Genomic DNA, 21,282 nt, shown 5'->3' on the forward strand with positions numbered 1-21,282 from the left:
AAAAATAACAATGAAAGATTACATACCTCTACCAATCCTGCAGCGCTGCAGTTTCAACGTTGCTCTGGTCACCGCTGCTCTGCACTTCCTGGTAGTGGCTCGACATGCTGAAAATGCCACTCAGCCAATTACTGGCGTTAGCGGTGACCCTCCTCATCCAGTGATTGCCATTTTCCATGGCATTTCCTGCCAGGAGCTAGGATATGCCATCAATGTCAGATAGGGGTGGGTCCAGCTCCTAGGACCCGCTTCTATTTAGAGAAGTGAAGGAGAGCTCCCTATGCATACGTGACATGCTCTCGGTTCCTCTCTATGGGAGTTTTAAAAATAACCAAGCGAGCGTGCACAGCCATTTTTGGAAGACACATAGCAGTGAATGGAGAGAGACTGTGCAAGCGCTGTCCACTCTCTGTTCTTCGCTATGGGACTGCCGACGGTAGGAATTTTTGGAACTCCCATAGCGGTGAACAGAGGGTGGCCCTACATGAGCGGCTGTTCGTTGATCTCTTTGTAGGTCCAGTTTTGGAGATAGGAGTGGGTTTCAGATGTCGGAGCTGCACCTATCTGACATTGATGCCATATCCTAGCAATGTGCCATACCAGTCTAAGAAGATACTCCTTCAAAACAACAGGAAAATCTGGCATTTTATGTTATGACATTGCTTTGGAGCATATTTTTTGCATCAAGCACTAGAGAGTAAATTATGGTTTAGCAGTTCAAAAATTAAATATCTAAAAAATGTAGACCTCCTCTGTCAAAGGGCCCTAACGGGCAGATGCTAGGGCTGCTACTTGGAGGGCTAACATTCAGCTCACTTTATGGATATTATAGGTAACTTGTACCTGAATAATTAGAATTTTTTTTTTAATCCCCTATGAATTAAACAGAGGCAGGCAGACATATTTTTATAGAATTCTGCGATTCAATTTTCCACACATATAAGTCACTACACTAGTAAAAACTCAAAATGTATATGAATTGGCACTTATAGTTAATGAAAAACTAATTAACGCTGTAATTTAGACACCAGAAGGGTTTCAATTTGATTACCCGCTCCATGACATTCATCCATCAGGCTCAATCCTACCTAACACGCTCTAAGTGATTACAGTTTCTGTTTTGGGAAGCTTTCCCCATTAGCAGTAAATTACGCATGCATTTCTTTTGCCCTATTTCAAAATAAAAACTTGAGTTGAAGTCAACAGCCTTGGTGATAGGCAAACTACCTGAAATGAAATGAAAGTGTAACGCATGCAAATACTCTCCCCTCGGGGAGTCGCTATATATTAATGTATTAGTTTGCCAACATTAAGATCAAAACGCAAAAAAGCAACAAATATATCCTAAAAAGTTTTTCATCAGATTTTCTATTAATGATATGCAAGGCGCGGGGTATAAAACATTAATCGGTGTGAAGCCTTGATATGTCAATTGTAATATCTCCAGATCTGCTTACCTCCGTTTTCCTGTTTTAGATGAGCTTGCCTTAAGCGTTCTAGCCTCGAGACGTTCTGCTCAAAAAAGGAAAAGGGGAAAAAAAAACACAAAAAAAAACTGGTTAACAGATGGATAAGGACCTTCGTCTGCTGCAGCAAGTAAAAAAAAAACTGCCTAGAAAGGAAAACAGGATATAAAGTGTTGGAGATTGGATGCTTCAAAATAACTGAGGTGCAATTTCAAGCCTGCAGGCCTAACCCTGCAACCTGTTAAATATGCAGCTTTAAAAAAAACACTAAAAGAAAAACCAAACACATAGTAAACACATGCCCAATGCACTAAATTTCCAATGTCTATTGCATAAAAATTTGGTCCCCAAACACAAGACATAAAATGGTGGAGGGAGTACAGTTTCTTCACACGTTTCATCTATACACCATCTGCCTCAGAGGGGGCCCCGACAAGCCTCGGTCAAGGTATCTGGACACAGGATGAGGGCAGCAAACTACTGAAGGAAGTATTTTATAAGTGGATAAAATAAATAGAAGACAATACCCACCCAACCTCACTTCTTCGTCTCTGCAATTTGTTGTCCTCCAGTTTAGGGACCAAGAAAATATTTTTAGGAGCCATAAAATTATGTTCTAATCCTTCAGAACCAGTCCAGTCCTGTAGTTGCTGACTATCTCTAACTTTAGGATTTAAATGGGTTGTCTACTTACCATGACTCAAAGGTCCATTAGAGTCATGGTAAAGGGGACTATCCTTCTCATCTATTGCAAAAAAAAACCCACATGTTTTATGTTAGACTTGGAAGTGGACAATTACAGAATCAACCCACTATTAATATGGGAAAACATGGACATCCAGACCTATTGATCACTAGCTGTAAGAGACCCAACAACCGTATCACAGGGATTTCCCAAAACTTTCCCGATATGTAAGGAACCGCAAGGTGACTTAAAGGATACTGGATTTGTACAATGACAAACAAAATCAAAACTGCAGAAACAATTTAACAGTTTTCGGCGTATTTAGCAGCTTCGGAGCTAGGACTCCTCATAAAAATGATGGCCTTTGATACTTTTGATTTGTCACCTGTTGTCACGCAGAAGTTATAGAGCCAAGTGAAGGGAGGAGGAGGCTAATGCAGGCCGATCTTGTTCTCCCTTTGTCATAGACCAGTGATGGCAAACCTATGGCACGGGTGCCAGAGGCGGCACTCAGAGCCCTCTCTGTGGGCACCCGCACCCTGGAGAAAGTCTATGGTGTACCAATATGCCTTAGACTTTTCCTGCCATTCATCAGTGCAGGATATGCTATGAACAGCACAGGCAGCACATTGAATGTAGGCAGGTTATTATAGCTAAAGTACATGGAAGATATATGATATTGGTGTTCAGGTAAAATTGCCGTGTTGGCACTTTGCGATAAATAAGTGGGTTTTGGGTTGCAGTTTGGGCACTCGGTCTCTAAGAAGTTCACCATCACTGTCATAGACTATGCAAACCCCTTAGCAAAGGGTTGAATTTGGTGGCACATTCAGATTTCCAAGTCAGTGGGCGATCATGCACACATGATTGCTCTCAGTTTTGCAGCACCAAAACTGATCTCTGCAAGCAGCCCTCCGCTCTGACCCCATCCGGGTTCTGTCCAAGTTTAGAACGGACAGCACCCATACTGACCTCAACTCATTCAATTTAATGGGTCATTTCACATGAGCGATTTTCTGCAAGGACTGTTGGTCTAGGATGAGGAAATAGCAGAATGCACCGCCTGGTTCTGACTTTCCTGCATGACTTACTCAAGTGAATGGAACTGCAAAAAAACAGACTACATGGATGCCATTTGCTTGCAGTCCATGTAAAAACTCGGAAACTCGTCTAGAATGCACAACTCAAAATTTGTCCAGATGATGAAACCCAAAACTTGTCTGGAAAACAGACAAGTTTCCCATCTTCCGTCTGAAGGGGCCCTTGGAGGAGCATACTGTCACGAACAAGTGGGCGTGAACCCACTGTGCCATGTGTCCTACTTCCTCTAAGGGTGTTGTCTAAGTGAACCCCTGGATCTTCACAGTACCCCTGATGGTAGGGATAGACTTTCCCGAGGGGAACACCAGGTCGCTACCTCTTGAGGAGGATAGGCACTTGAGGCAGCTGGTCCAGGCAGACAGGGAGGTACCTGAGAAAGGTACCAGAGGTGCAGGACCAAAGGATGAGGCAGAGGCACAGTCAGACAGGCAAAAGGTCAGGGCAGGAGGCACAGGTAGAGGTCAGGCAATCCGGGTCAGCAACAGGAGAGTCAAGTCAAGCATAAAGGGATCTAACAGGTAGCAGAGTCCAGGAAAACAGATACGAGTCAGGAACACTAGCGGAAACCAGGAACCTTAGCAGGACACAAGGAAATTGAGACTGAGGCATCTGGGAAGGGGGCTGAGCCACTTATATATGCGCAGGAGGGCTAGGATAGGTTAGCGAGGTCACATAACCTAACCCATAAAGCCCAGGAAGTGACGGGCGCCGGCCCTTAAGGAAGTGCTGCAGGAGAGCAAACTGTGGAGCGGATCCCAGAACAACAGCACCCACACAGACAGAGCCCAGGACTACAGCGGTGAATGCGAAGCACAGGCAGCAGATCACTGGTGAACACGGCGCCCCGGGACCGCGACGGTAAGCAGGGGAACAGCAGCGCACAGCAGCCACTGTTACACAAACCCCCTCGATAACTATGAGGCCCTGATGAAAAGTAATGTAAAAACATCTTCTACACCAAAATGCTAAGGATGCTCTTATCATGCAGCTTCCATGTGTGTAACCAAATCCCATCTGAAAGAGACAACACCTCAAGAACCTCACGCAGGTTCTGCCCCATTACCGATAGCACAATGCAAAAATAAGAACACAATGGAAGCTGCGTGTGTTTGCAACATTTCTGGCTATAGAAGCTTGAATTACAGGTGCAATTATGCATAATTTAAGGGTGGTGAAAAATTACCGTAAAATGTATCCACACCCGAGGTTTTCCTCTTTCCTTTCTCTCCCTTTGTTAATTAAGCGCTCAGAGGAGAGCTTAAGGGCTTTATGAAACATCCCACACCTCGGGTGTGTGAAAAATATGGTTACACCCAAACAGCATTCATGTTTTATTAATTTGATAGGCCGCGTCCTTTTTTTTTTTTACTATGCTGCCTCTGGAATAATACAAAAACGCGCACACACACACATATACTGTATATCTGGATGCATGCATATGGCCGAGAGTCTCTGACAAAAGCCTCCCAGGCATTTTGCTACAAGACAGAACTCAGAAATGTGATAGACATCCACAAATAGCAATGAACCTGTTCTACCTAATGGGCGATTATAGCATAACCTATCATTAGCTGTAAATGCAGAGACGGATATGAATGACGGTGCCATGTAAACAGTTCAAGCATTATATGCAAAGTAGTGCTTCTGTTATATAAAATATGACTCAGTCTAAGGGCTCACGCACGCAACGTATTTTCTTTTTGTGTCCATTCCATTTTTTTTTTGCGGATTAATTCATTTCAGTTGGTCCACACAAAAAAATCCGTAAGTTACTCCATGTAGCATTTATTAGCCTAGTTTCACACTAGCAGCAGGGGACTCCGGTAGGCTGTTCCGGCGGGTGAACAGCCTGTCGGATCCGTCCTGCCGCTAATTCACGTGTGCCCCCGGACAGCCACTCCGTCCCCATTGACTATAATGGGGGTGTAGTTCCGGCGGCGGCACAGCAGCGCACGGCGAGAGACAGCCAGACTAAAAGTACTGCATGCAGTACTTTTAGTCAGGCTGCCTCTCTCAGTGCAGCCGCCGGAACTACGCCCCCACCCCCATTATAGTCAATGGGGACAGAGCGGCAGTCCGGGGGCACACGTGAACTAGCGGCAGGACGGATCCGACAGGCTGTTCACCCGCCGGAACAGCCTGCCGGAGTCTCCTGCCGCTAATGTGAAAGTACCTTTATGTAGAGAAGATTACGATAATACAAGCCACTTTGTAATGTATTCTGATTATCCATATTGCTTCCTTTTCTGGATGGATTCATTTTTCCAACACATTAATACACAGCTCATTTCAATGGTTATGACCACCCTGCAATCCATCAGTGGTGGACGTGCTTGCACACTATAGGAAAAAGTGCTGGCCTTTCTGGTGGTCGACACCGTGGGATTGCTCATAGGGTGGTGATTTTTCCTATAGTGTGCAAGCACAGCCACCACTGATGGATAGCAAGGTGGTCGTAACCATCGAAACAAGCTGTGTATAATGTGATGGAAAAATGAATTCAGCCAGCAAAGGAGGCAATACGCATAATAACAATATATTAGCAAGTGCCTTGTATTAACTTACTCTACATGATAAATTCTGTTTGCTGAAGTGACACAACCCCTTAAAGGAGTCTTAAATGCCACGCAATGTATAGGACTCTATTAAGGGCCAGATTCATCATTAGCTCAAGTCAAAATAAGGGAGTGAAAATTTTTGCGCAATCGCTAAAACTGTGCAAAAATTTGCGACTTTTATTGGTTCTGCGCTATGCTCAACAGTTTTTTGAAAGTGGCCGTGTTTTCTTATGTAAATGAATCTCTAGACAGATTTACTATTGCGACAATTTACAAAGTTGCATAAAATTGCGCAAAAATTATTTTATTTTATATTATCTTATGCGGCTTTTTAATAGAACATGCGACTTTTTCGTAAAGACGTGCGACTTTTGAAAAGCCGCTTACTGAAGGATAAACTTCTACCAGCAAACCACATTTATCACAGTATTAAAGGACCATTAATAAATCTGACTTTGGACATATGTAACAGTGGAGTAAGATGTAAGTGTAATGATGAATCTGGCCCTATATGCCTCCTATGCACCCTCCACAAGGCGAAATAATAATCCCTAGATCCCAGCCTCGCACTCAGTTCCACCTGGTGTTCTCTGCACTGATGAGGAGCAATCACCCTCAAAACAGCTGTCTGCATTAAGTCTCAAGTATTTCCTAAAAGGTCGAACATTGAGTTATAGGATTGCTGCCTTACATCTAGTGGCATCCGAGGCTCAGCTTTCTTTTCTGTTTGCAGAGAGGGCTCATTTGCATAACAATGCTACGTCAAAAGGTGAGGAACTGACAACATTCTGCGCTTCTCCTACAGGAAATGTCAGCAGAATACAGTGCCATTTATGCACAAATACAATGCTGACTACTGTAAAGTGCCCTTTATACTGATCGAGAATCCTAAAGATAATTCACAGGAACCCTCATTAGCGATAATTTGGTGGTGTAGACTGTACCACCGATTACTCGAACGAATGAAATGCTCGTTCATCGAGTAATCCGATCATTTGTGCACACACAAACATCGCCGTTTGTCGGCAGCAGATCATGCTGTGTAAACACGAGGCAGTAATGGGCAAGATTGATGACATTAGTGATCTCTCCTCCCCATTCTCTGGGGAGCGCTGCATGTAGACCCCCAGGACCCCCACTGATCAGCTATTATGAGAAGGCACCGGGGCTCTGGTGAGCGCCTGCATCCTTCTCTCTGCTTTTCCTAGTCCAGTGACAACATATTCATCGTTCATGTGGCCTAGGAGTAGCTCAGCCCCATAGAAGTGAATAGGGTGGAGCTGCAATACCAAGCACAGCCGCTACACAATGTACAGTGCTGTGCTTGTTGAGCTGAGAGAAGGCACAGGAGTATCGGTAAGTTTCTGTTGACGTCACTGTTTATTTTGCCCTTCTTCTCATGTGTCACAAGAACCATCCCCCAAAATCGGATCCTTTTGAGCATCTGCCTTCACAGGGTCAGCATTTGGTTAGTGATCCATCAGTATTGCCAAGGCCAAAAAAACAGGAGTGGATCCAAAACAGAGATGACATGTAATAGGAATATTGGCATGTCTTCTGTGTTTTGTATCCACTCCTGCTTTCGGCTTCCAAATCATGAGCAAATACTGATGCAAAATAGGCACCGTGTAATACAGGCCTTATGGCTGCTCCAAAGACAGGATCCGATGTGTGTCTCTCATTTTTCTGTCCTTCTGACTGATCAGCAGAAGGGTAAAATAAATGGTGGTCAACAAGGCCAAACAGGGACAATAGCTGCCCCGTCAGAGTGGGGAGGGTGCAACCGCATGAGGAGTCAACACAGTGGCGTAGTTACATTATGGGGAGGGTGGCAGCCGCATGAGGAGTCAACATAGTGGCCCAGTGACAGAGTGGTGAGGTGACAACCACATAAGGAGTCAACACAGTGGCCCAGTTACATTATGGGGAGATGCAGGGGCAACAGCAGTGGTAGTAACAGCATAAGATGGTGGGTGGCAGAAGGAGAAGATGGCAGCAGAGGCAGTTGGTGTGTGGCACCAAGCAGGTGGCAGCATCAGAATAGTGGCTGAAGCAGGTGGCAAAGTTTGGGTGTGCCTCCTGGAATGATGTAGTCTGATGCATCAGGCACTGGCGTGTAGAAATACTGGCTGATTCACACCTGATTCATCCTTTACAAAGGTCAGTCTCTTAACATTTTGGGTGGAAAGGCGAGTTCTCTTTGGGGTAACTATGCCCTCCGCCGCACTAAACACCCGCTCTGATGTCACACTACTGACCGAGCAGGAAAGCTTGTACAGGGCAAGCTTGGCCAGTTGCGGCCACAAATCAAGTTTGGCTGCTTAGTCCAAGGGATTTTGGATGTCGGGTGGCAAGGTGCAGTCCAAGTGTGCCACCACCTGCTGGTTCAAGTTATGTCCTGCTGCTGCTGGTGGGTGGTTTCTTCAGTAGATAGGTGAAGAAAAGGGCTTATTAGAGACTCCAGACTTAAGTTGCTGCTGATGGAGCTGGTACTCCTCCTGCCACCCCCCCCCCCCCCCCCATCAGCCATGGCAGTGAAATGTGAGTGGAGAGGGCCCCACCAGTTAGACCTTCATGAGGATGAGCGATGGTGCACATAGGCAACGGCCAACTCACTACATAGGATGTCTCGATAGTAGTTACGTTTATCCTCCTTCTCAGGCAGCAATTTTATACCAATTACACAATTAAAGAGGGTTGAATGATGTATAAAAGAATGTGAACACCCCAAAATATGTACACAATTTCACCTAATAACAGAATGAAGGATTAATGTAATTCCTAAAATCAGTATTATTAGTACGCTTTTTTAGTGCAGCAAGGTGTAATAGAATAGCTCCTATTACCCAGGCTTTACACTCTTCTATTGGTCCCTGCACTCTCCCTATAGTGTGGATAACCTTCCTATTATATCCCTACACTATCAATAATCTGTCCCTGAACTGCTCAAAAGTAATATTTAGTAAATAAAGTGCTTCCGAATCACTGTCCCTAGTGCCTGTAACACCTCTCCCTGCACTAAGTTCACTGGAAAATGGCGGAGGCCGGGCAGAAGGAGGCTTTTTATAGGACTGTGACATCACAGGCGCTGGCTATCTGCTGATTGGCTGTCTGCACGGCATCATGGGTGATCCCTCATTCCCAGGCTTCTTACTTCCTCTTTCTAACATGTGCAGCAGCCATTTTAGAAAAAATCTGATTCATTACCACAAAAAGTGTAGGGAAATTCGAGTTTGTGACGAATCGAATTTTCCTGAAATTCTGATCGAATTCCACTTCGTCAACTTCGATTCACTAAAAAAATTGGAAAACCCTTTTAAGTGACCTGTCTAAAAGATGATAGATAGATAGATAGATAGATAGATAGATAGAGGTTAAGGTATATGGTGCATAATGATTACTGGGATGAAAAATAAAGTGTCTTCCACTCTTACCTCTAATGAATATACAACGCCAACAACACATCGCTGGAGTGTACTTTCATTTCACAGCTGTAACAAAGAAGGAAAAAAAATAATCACACACAATTAGTGTGACTCATTAAAGATCACATTGCAAATAGCAGTGCTAAGCAGATACACAGTGACTTGTGTAGACTGCCATCATTAATAAGATTTCACAAGCATGCTCGAGTAAAAGCTACATAGCTGAGAACAGGACTGTTACATCAGGTTGTTTGATGCCTTTAAAATCTACTGGGGGAAAAGCCGTGAACGTGCAAATATGTATCTTAGAAAGTAACACACAGAAGCATGTAAATATATATCCGGGAATTAACAGAGGTTGATCTGTTGGATTATCTACTTAATTCCATTTTTTGGGAGTTCCAAAAAGGCTTGGTTATTGATTTTTATTAAACAGTTTGCTTCGATTTGGCTTCGGCAGCTTCTATATTATTTCATGGTACATAGCAGCTGCAGAATACCGTTCTGCGATACACCCTTCAGAAAGCTTGTCTGATGGCTCGGACTCCAGCCCCTCTCTATTCTGACCTGAATGATATTTTAAGCTGATAAATGGCCAAATCAAAGTTGAACTTGGAGCACAAAGCTAACTTTTCCTGTCTCATTACGGCTCGGAGTTGTTTGAAGCTGGCACGGATTTCATATAGAAGGTTTTCTGTAGGATTCCCCATGCGGCAATACACAGAGGGGCACATTGCTTAAGACCAACGTTTTAGACGCCGGTCTTAATAAAGCCCCATGGCTGCCAGTGGATCCTCTCCATAACTTCAGCCAGAATCCTGGCTTCAAAAAGTCATAAAATAGGGCTTTGCGTCTTTTGAGGCATATTTGCATTAACATTTTTAGACATTTAGCATTTTAACACCACTTCAATTTTTAAAGTCGGGTAGGAAAGTAAGCATGGTTAGCCTGGTGTGCCAAATGTATTAACTATGACTTTAATTTTTTTTTGCAAAAAGTGTCGCAATCTAACTCCAATAAAAGGAGTGGCATAGAAAGTGGAAGAATTAGACTCAGAGCTGTACCAAATTTAACACGCCGTGCAACATTTGATAAATTTGGTGCAAATTACTGCAACAGAGACTCCTGCAAACGGACTTGTCGCTCATGATAAATCTCCCACTTTTGTGGTATGAGCAAACAGGGATATCCTAGCTGCCTTATCCTCGCCCTGTGTACTAACATTAGTTATCACCTGAATCTGGTTCATTTTCTCAACTTTCATGGCCTGGGGAGGAATTTTTGATAGGTTAACCGTACTTTAAATCTTCAGAGTTTCTGTGCTGCCAGTGTAACACCCCAGAGTTGTGTTACTACACTCCTCTACCCCGCTACTATATTCTAAGAGCCTTTATACTGATGATTTTGCTCATGTCCTCTACAAAAGTGAATATAAATCCATGTTTAGTTTAATTTAATTGTTCATGTAATTTGCCTGGTTACCAGTAGGAGGCAGCAACTCATTGGCAAGTACAGTTTAGTATTTAGTGAATCTAAGCTGGAATGTATTATTCCAGCTTAGCTCCCCCTCTGTGGAGAGGGAGATCTGGTCCCACATCCTGCAGCATTGGTGCAGAAGGAAGTTAGAGTCAGTGTAGCCTCCCCCCTGCTAGGGGAAGGCTGTGTAATAGTGTCCAGGAGACCCCCTGCTTAGGCAAGACGGCAAGGACCTAGTCTCGGCTGAGACTTGGTCATATACCCAGTCTTAGCACCTTCAGATCTGCTGGATGAGGAAAGCAGAAACTACAGACAACCAGGAAGAAAGCATCCCTGAGAATCCATCTGTGAGATAAGTCTAGAGTCCTAGGAGAAGCTATTTCCTCCTAAAGCTGGTCTGTCCTCACACAGCAGAAGGTACCAGATAAGTGCAGAAGCTAACCCTGCCACAGTTACAGAGCTACCAAGCAGACGTTTTATCCTGCAAGCTCCACATTTAAAGCAGAAGTACTCATTCCTTCCAATGATTGCTAAAACCTGCTGGAACCAAGAGACCAAAGCTGTATACTGTTTGGATGCAAGTTATTTCAAGTAAAGCAACGTTTGAACTTCATCTAAAAGGTCTGGACATAATTTCTTATGCAAAATTCCTCCATTACTCCTACTATCACTACACTCAAATGTATTGCAAGTGAGCCCGGAGTCCAGCCGTACCCAGGTAGGAGACACCGTGACACAACTACCACCAAGCTATAGAGACATTATAGGCCATTACACCACTCTGGCATTCCATATCTAGGACGTGAGTTATAACACCTTGGAAGGGCCCTGGGATAATACCCTGCGCACGCTGCAATTGGCGTCACGACAAATACAGGATATAATTATCCACCTGACCCGGCAACTGCAACAAAAGTGGCATCAGTGAACCCGTTCCTGGTCGCTGCACCAGCCATAGCATAAGCTCTGTGCACTTCTTCACAGATTCTTGTATAACAGTCTAGTCTAATATTTCATACTTAGACCTCATGCACACGACCGTTGTTTTATTCCGTGTCCGTTGTGCCTTTTTTCGCGATTTTCTGCTGTTGAAAACTCTGCTAATGCACCTTTTGTCACCCGCGTCCGCATCCGTGATCCGTGGTTCCAGTCCGTCAAAAAAATATAACCTGTCCTATTATTTTCGCGGAAAATGGTTTGCGGACCCATTTAAGTCAATGGGACCGCTAAAAAACACGGAGGCACACAAGATTATCGCCGCGTCCGTTTTTTTCCTATCATTTGCATGGCAAACCTGTCTTAGATTTTTACTTTACTTCATGTCTGGTGATCCTCCAAAAATAAAAGGGAGACACACGAAAACAGAAACGGATCACGGAACAACGGAACCCCATTTTGCGGAACGGAACACAACAACGGTCGTGTGCATGAGGCCTAAGGAAGTTAAAAAAAACTTGGTTTTGCTTCATTTTTTTTTAACAATAACTTTGCAGAGAATTTTAACTTTTACCATAAAAGAAAAAAAGACAAAGTTAAAATTCTATTTTTCTCCCACAAATTTTACTATTATAAAGCAAACCAAGATTATTTTACAGGTTTCAGTGAGATTTGAACCCCAGACCCTCTGTAGAGTGAACACAGGCCTTTCTACTCCTCTATATGAAAGCTCTGTTGTAAAGATGGCATTTTTAATGCCTTATAGTTTTACTGTATTTTGTATCACTGTAATCATAATAATCCATACAATATAGTGAATATATTATTTATGGTGATAAAAGAACTGGGCGCTCTCAGGATATAGGAACCATACAGATATTAATATATAAAAGACAATAAAGATAATAAAAAGAGAGGGAATATGGCCCTCCTGTTGGTAATCTATATACTCAAACAACACTTCATCACTAAAAATAGCAAATTACTAAAAACTCGCATGGCATATAATAAAACGGCATAAGACTGGTAAAATCGATCGCTAAATCACATAATATTTGCAAAGTTGTCACATAAATAACGAATACACTGAATGTTCACTGGGAAAACTACAGCTCTCACTGTTCAGAGTTATTCCCAAAATTGCTAATTAAGTTCTGAAGCTCCAAGGTGACAATAACTGTAGGCACCGTGGAGTGATAGTCCCACATCAAATAGGTATAGCGGTGTCCCGCTCTATATTCAACCAGTGGCGTCCCACTGGACTAATGGCATTCAGGTCTTATTGGTTCTCCTGTCAGCAAATAATCAATGAAAAATGCAAAGGTAGTCTTACCGGAAAAAAAACTCACTCCTCACCCCTTCCCTGCACACTGTCGCTCAGCTGGGTCGTTTTTTGTATTACCTCCAGACACTTTGAGTGGTCAGGTTGCTAAAATCCCATGTAGGCAAGTGTTAGGCACGTCTTTGCTGTAGGCTGTCACGGATTCCTTCTACTTTAGCCTTCTCGTGGTGTTGAGCAGTGTGGTGTGAGGTTCCGGCACTATCCAATGATCGTCACTCTTTAGAAATTCGGGGTCCTGTCATAGCTAGACGCGTTTCGGGGCTTAAGGTCGCCCCTTCCGGTAAGACTACCTTTGCATTTTCATCGAATATTTGCTGATAGGAGAACCAATAAGACCTGAATGCCATTAGTCCAGTGGGACGCCACTGGTTGAATATAGAGCGGGACGCCGCTGTACCTATTTGATGTGGGACTATCACTCCACGGTGCCTACAGTTATTGTCACCTTGGAGCTTCAGAACTTCATTAGCAATTTTGGGAATAACGCTGAACAGTGAGAGCTGTAGTTTTCCCAGTGAACATTCAGTGTATTCGTTATTTATGCGACAACTTTGCGAATATTATGTGATTTAGCGATCGATTTTACCAGTCTTATGCCATTTTATTATATGCCATGCGAGTTTTTAGTACTTTGCTATTTTTAGTGATGAAGTGTTGTTTGAGTATATAGATTACCAACAGGAGGGCCATATTCCCTCTATTTTTATTATCTTTATTGTCTTATATATTAATAAATATCTGTATGGTTCCTATATCCTGAGAGTGCCCAGTTCTTTTATCATATTTGAGTGGACTGGGTGAGTCCACTTTACTGAGTGCACCTTGGTTTGGTCTCTGTGAGTTCCTGTGCGCCACATTCACTATATTATTTATGGCGATTGGTAAACAGTGAATACAAATGATTGAGGAGGCAACACAGTTTGCCTGTACGGAGCCCTGAAATTTCTGATTGCAGCCCTGGATTCAAGACTGCTTGAAACCCTGCTGAATAAACCCACCCTAAGACAGCATCATTGCTGACATCAGATGTAGATGTGATGTCATCCAGATAGGGAACCAAAAGAGTGGAAAATGTCACGTGACCACAACAGAGTGCAGGGCATGATATTAAACAATATAAAACAATAAACAAAGTAAGTGACAGTATGTGTCAATTGATGTCAATTGATGCTGAAAATTGCAAAACCGGAATACCCTTTTAAACTGCAGACTGGTTATAATGTCCATGCTACCTCATCCACCTCCAAAAGTACCTACAATGCACATGTGGATATCAGAACGGGGGCATAGATAAATGGAAGAAGGTGGACAGGTCCGAAAAATCTAATTTTTTTTCCACATCTTATGGTTGGCTGGGTGCATTGCATACCAGGAGATGATCAGGATGCACTATGGTAAAAAGACAAACTGGCAGAGGCACTAGGTAATGTTCTGCTGTTAAACCCTGGGTCCTAAAAGGAGGATAGGACAGCAGGATACTGCCCGGCCACACTACAAGGATTGTTCAGGAATGGATTGAAGAACATGACAAAGGGTCCAGGTGGGGAACTTGGCTCCAAATTTCCCTAATCTCAATCAGATTGAGCATCTGTGGGGTATGCCGGAAAGTCTGAGGTTTATTTTTTTTCAGAAACTGGATAACCCCTTCAAGTCCTGTAATTTGCAAGGAGGGTCATCTATGGAGCAAGCATCCACAAGCATTTGCTGCAGCTTTTCTTTAATTTTTGTTTTAGAAACTGGAAACCACTTGTGGAGTCCATGTCTCAACGGTTCAGAGCTGGTTTGGCGACACCAGGGAGACCTCTGCAACATTAGGCAGGTGGTTTTAATGTTACATCTGATCGGTGCATATGAAAACAGCAAGCGTGTGTAAATTGTTGGTTGTCTTTTTTTTTCATATTTTCCTCATGGCAAATAGTTTCTTATTCTGAGGTGTGATTTAATATAATAAAAAAGTAATTTTCTATCCTAGAGACTGGCTGAAGGTCAGACCCATTGCATATTTATGGAGGGGTCCTGGAGTTACACACATGCGACACGTCACAAGCAATTTGTGCCAATTTTGTGCCAAACAATAAAATGACACTTTATAAATGTACCGTATTGGGACACCACTAGAAAACAATGCAAAATAAAATATCATAAAATTCAGTGGTTTAAATTTATGACAACATGCACAATTACAAAAATGTATTTACCAAGGTGGCAAAAAAAATTTAAACAATGTTTCGCCCTCTGCATGCCGATATCACATTATCCCAGCCAAATCCAACAGCGGCAAACCGTCATGTGTCGGAAAAATAAAGGCAGTGCGGTGAGCGTTACGTTTCTATTGATATTTACTTCTGTTTTTTTTTTGCTTTTTTAAAGATGTGATGTAAAATGAACTGGCATTCTTCAGCATCACCCTTGGCTTTATGTCAGCTATTGGTTTGTCTCAGTCAATCAATGCCACATCTGCCGCACGGAGCTGCCATTCACCAGTAGGGGGCACTGCAATGATTTTATCTTAGGGCACAAAAAGGAAACTAGTTGATTAAAACAGTTTATTAGCTGGAGAAAAAAAAGGCTAAGTAAATTAGCCAAAAGTAGATGCGATACACGATTAACCAAGTTTTAATGTATTTATGAGACAGGACTTCCTTTGATACTTCAGGGGTGTTTCTTTAGGTTTCATCAATTTTTTAGCATGAAAAGATAAAAATAAAAAAATGTAAAGGAGGGTATAATAGATGTTATGAGGAATTGGCGCTGTCACGCGATGAGATGCCTTAGAAATGCTGCACGTTCTCATGGATTTGATTCATCTGTCCTTTGTAAAATGATCACAAGCTGAGAACGAGTTGATTAATTGATGCCGAAAGGGGGGCATAAAAAAAAGACAGTAACAAAAAATTGCTACAAGGTTATGGTGACAATATAGAGTTACATCTACACCTCGCTTTTTTTCCAATTCTCACCTGAATTTTTATCAGCAGGAGGAGGGGTGCACGAGATTATAGTGTAAAAAGAGGACAATTAATCACCTTATCTAACGGATTCGTAAGAAATCAACAACTAAAAATAGATAGATAGATAGATAGATAGATAGATAGAGAGAGAGATAGAGCGCGCGAGAGAGAAAGGGTAACAAATGTTTTGAACTTTTGATTTTCAGGCTCCCATAATTTTATAGACAGACAATCATCTTGGCTATCTCATACATAAATTGGACTTGTAACTATTTAGCATATGACTAGTTGTGCAGATTCTTCTCATGTAACTGCATTTGTTAGTGTTTTGCTCCTGGTGGTGGAATAATCTTTTTCTTCTTGGATACAACAAATTAAAACCTCTTCTAATTTCCCTAATAGCTCAGTGTGTTATTAGGTTGATTCCCAAGCGAAAGGTCACTGGTTCGAATCCAGGAGCCGCCATGAAGAAGAATTCCTTAGAAAATAGAAAGCATCATCCAGCTCATCGATAGCGGTATCTCGGCCAAGAAAATTGTGAGCACCATGACAGCTGGAAGAATACAAAATGAAGTCCGTCCATCCATTCCAAAGCCAAGAGGTGGACATCCATGAAAAATATCAGAGTCAACAAGTTGGCTCATGACGAGGTCTATCAGTTCTGGCGCAAAAAACACGGCAGTGGAGGCGGCTCGCATGCTTCGTCATAGTGAGATCACAGGCGTCCATGCAAGCACCGTGCGAAGGGCATTACACAAGTCTAGAATGGTAGCCTGAAAAAAGGTGAAGAAGCCTCGACTTCAATATCATCATAAGAAGCGTCAGTTTGCAAAAAACGTATGAACATTGGACAGTAAAAGATTGAAAAACGGTGATGAGAAGAAAGCCGATAGACTGGGCTCTGATGGGTGCAAGTAGATCTGGAAGTGAAAAGGAGACTAACGGAACGAGAATTGAAGGAACTGTCGGGTTCGGTGGAGGAAGCCTGATGATATGGGCTTGTTTCACAGGCAAAGGCGTTGGATACTTGACCAGGATTTATAGTGGTCTTAATGCGGAGTTATATGTGAGTGTCCTACAAGAAGAGTTACTTCATACTCAAATGCTATGGGCATGAAAAGGACGACATGCTGTAGTGTTCCAGCAGGAAGACGACCCAAAGCATACATTGAGATTGACGAAGCAATGGTTCAGTGACAATGAAGGAGAGTTGCTGGATTGGCCCCCACAGTTCCCAGACCTCAACCCAATTGAACACTTGTGGGTAGAGTTGAAGAAAAAGCTGTATTCATACCCAAGTGAGTCGACCAGTATTCACCAACATTGGGAACATGTAGAAGAGACCTGGGGACAGAATTCAGTCGAGACTTGAATCGGGAGCATGACCAGAAGGATTCAGGCAGTGTTGAAAGCCAAAAGTTGCATTTACAAAATAATAAAAATCCGAATTTTAGCAGCAAAACACTAACAATGCAGTTACATGACAAGAATCTGCAGAACTAATCATATGCTAAATAGCTGCAAGTCCAATTTATGTATGAGATAGCCAAAATGTTTGGCTATAAATTGATGGCAGCTGTAGTGGATGGTGACATGCTACCAGATGTGTGTCTAATACAACAGTTCAGCGAACCCTACTGTATATGGGGCTCCGAAGCAGACGGATCGCCACTGCACCTCTGCTAACTTAGTTGCTTCGGGAGAAAATACTTAAAGTTTTGCTGCAGTATCGGAATTGGACCTCCACTGAATGTCTTCTCTAAAGAGTTCCATTTTCTGCTTCATGGAACGGACGGACGTTGGCATGTCAGGCGAGAAAAACATCAGAGAAAAAACACCCTGCAGCCATCGCTGGAAGAACACAAGCTGGTGGGGGCAGCGTTATGGTCTGGGGAATGTTTTCATGTCATTCTCTGGGCCACTTATCCATGTGGGAGACACACCACTGATTTGGGTATGAATCAATCCTTGCAGATCACGTACAGCCATATACAGCAGACCGGACCGCAGGGGCAAACCTTGAGGCAACAGTGGGCCGATGGGGGTAGTAGTTCATTTACTCACGGTTAGCAGAGCCTCCTTGGGCCGGCGTGCAGTGATGGGGAAGACAGTACTAAATCCTCCGGGGCACTCTCTATGGCAGGGAACACCAGCCAGATGGAAGTTTGGGTGCCCTTGATGGTATGGGTGTTTAAGGTGCTTTGGTGGCTGGGCCCCTGTGTTTGTGAAACCAGCACCGTAAGGTGCAAATGTTGAAAGTAGTAGAAAGGATGAGGAGTCAGTTGTAATAAAACACAGTTGAACTTTTACTCAATCAATGGTCTCAGGACAGTTGTTACAGTTCATTTATATATCTAAGGTAATAATCCAGATGTTTCTTTAGCTGGAATACCTTAATACAGGTCTGGCAATTGTCAGTTGAGGAGTTTTCTACTGCTTTGGCTTTAACAGGCAGAATGACAATTCCTGCTTAAGTAGTTTTGCACTAAGTCCACTTTTTATCACTCAGGTACTGAATATAATGTTTTCCTATTTATCTTCAGCAATCCAATAAGGGTGTTCTTCCTCGTGGCAGGCAAACTCTCTACTACATTATTTGATTCATGATGCTCTCCTGAAGTATTCAGGTTCTCTATGCTCCCAGAAGGCTTTTAGTGAAAAAGGATAATTCTGCGCACTTATTATCCAGTTGTGTCCAGGTACCTTTAAGTTCCTCCCGGTCACTGGTGCTGGTCAAGTCCCTTGGCTAGACTTAGCTCTAATCTTCACTAGACTTGCTTTATATTCAGAAGGAGACTTACTGTCTTGTGCTGGGCTGCAGTAAACTCTTGGTTGGTCCTCTCCAGGCTTGATCAGACCCAGATGAAAGAAAGGCAGCTACATTCTGGAACTTGCCTGTTCTCCTCCTCTATTAACTTCCTTCTCCTCTCTCAACACAACTACTTCAACTTCCTCCTACTCTCTCCAAGTCAACAAACCCTAAGCTATATATTGTATGTGGCGCCAGCACCTTCTAAGGGTGAATTGATGTAATGACAATGCCAGCCTGATATTAGAAAATGCAATACATTAAATACAAATAATTATACAGAAATTTAAGGGGACCACTTGTACACACATAAGTGGGATGCTGCACATACATGCTGATTGTCTTCCCTGGGGTGGATGGGATCTTGCAGAAGACAATACCAAATGTCACACGGCTAGAATAGTCAGACATTGTTTGGAAGAGCATGACCAAGACTTCCAAGTACTACCCTGGCCCCTAATTCCTCAGACTGAACCCAATTGAGTATCTGTGGGACCACCTCGATAGTAATGTTTGCGCTATGGATCCCTCCCATACCTCCTTCAGCAGCTGTATAAATTAAAGCAGTGTTTTAGTGGAAATTATATATCACCTAAAGACTGGGAACCCCGACAACCGCTAGAATAAGGATCCCACTCCACCTTCAAGACCAAAGCAAATTACTGCCGTTCTATGTAACTATGGGAGCTGCGAAAACAGCTTAGCGAGAATGAGGCGGCAGGGCATATGCACGACCACCACTTTCCTTAACAACAAAATCTCTCTATTTCTATAAGAAAGTTTCAGAAGTTTTTAGGAATATTTAACAAAAAATTTAGATACCCCTAAAGGTATTTCAATATTTTCTATTAGAACTCATAAAATTTGATTATAAATATTTTTTTTTTTTTAGGGTTTTTCTATTTTACATAGTAACATAGTACATAAGGCCGAAAAAAGACATCTGTCCATCCAGTTCAGCCTGTTAACCTGCAAGTTGATCCAGAGGAAGGCAAAAAAAACACTGAGGTAGAAGCCAATTTTCCCCACTTAAGGGGAATAAAAAATTCCTTCCCGACTACAATCAGGCAATCAGAATAACTCCCTGGATCCCCGACCCCTCTCTAGTAGCTATAGCCTGTAATATTATTACACTCCAGAAATACATCCAGGCCCCTCCTGAACTCTTTTAGTGAACTCACCATCACCACCTCCTCAGGCAGAGAGCTCCATAGTCTCACTGCTCTTACCGTAAAGAATCCTCTTCTATGTTTGTGTACAAACCTTCTTTCCTCCAGACGCAGAGGATGTCCCCTCGTCACAGTCACAGTCCTGAGGATAAATAGATGATGGGAGAGATCTTTGTACTGACCCCTGATATATTTATACATAGTTATTAGATCTCCCCTCAGTCGTCTTTTTTCTAAAGTGAATAACCCTAATTTTGATAATCTTTCAGGGTACTGTAGTTGCCCCATTCCAGTTATTACTTTAGTTGCCCTCCTCTGGACCCTCTCCAGCTCTGCTATGTCTGCCTTGTTCACAGGAGCCCAGAACTGTACACAGTACTCCACGTGTGACCTGACTAGTGATGTGTTAAGTGGTAGGACTATGTTCTTATCACGGGCATCTATGCCCCTTTTGATGCAACACATTATCTTATTGGCCTTGGCAGCAGCTGCCTGACACTGGTTTTTGCACCTTAGTTTGCTGTTTATTAAAATTCCTAGATCCTTTTCCATGTCAGTGTTACCCAGTGTTTTACCATTTAGTATGTACAGGTGACTTGCATTGTTCCTTCCCATGTGCATAACTTTACATTTGTCAGTGTTAAACCTCATCTGCCACTTCTCTGCCCAAGCCTCCACTCTATCCAGATCCCTCTGTAGTAGTATACTGTCCTCTGTAGTGTATGTACAGTATACTGTCCTGTGTAGTGTATATATACACGCCGCTGTCAAGTCTAGAACTTACCTCCTCATAGAAACTGATTAAATTAGTTTGGCATGACCGATCCCTCATGAAGCCATGCTGATATGGCGTTATTTGCTTATTTCCATTGAGATGCTCTAAGATAGCATCTCTTAGAAAACCTTCAAACAGTTTACCCACAACAGATGTTAAACTTACCGGCCTATAGTTTCCAGGCTCTGTTTTTTTACCCTTTTTGAATATTGACACATTTGCTATGCGACAATCGTGTAGGACATTCCCTGTCAGTATAGAGTCCTTAAATAACAGAAATAAGGGTCTGGCTATGACATTAGTTAATGCCCTTAGGATACGGGGATGTATGCCATCCCCCCCCTGGCGATTTTAAAATGTAAGAAGGTACAACAAATCATTGTGGATGATAGGTACGTGTCACCGAGGTTCCTGGCCTCGTTAGAGTAAGAGCCGGTTTTTATGTGTCAGCAGCAGTTGCTGTTTGACACCTTCGTATTTAGCATGGCTGTAATAGCTGATCCGGGACGGCTCTTACTGGGAGTAGTCAAAGTGCTGGGTGGGTGACTATTCCCCACGTTCCAGGCTAGGTTTTGCCAGGCATAAAAAC

Source organism: Bufo gargarizans, chromosome 10, assembly GCF_014858855.1.
Source record: "Bufo gargarizans isolate SCDJY-AF-19 chromosome 10, ASM1485885v1, whole genome shotgun sequence".
Classification (NCBI taxonomy): domain Eukaryota; kingdom Metazoa; phylum Chordata; class Amphibia; order Anura; family Bufonidae; genus Bufo; species Bufo gargarizans.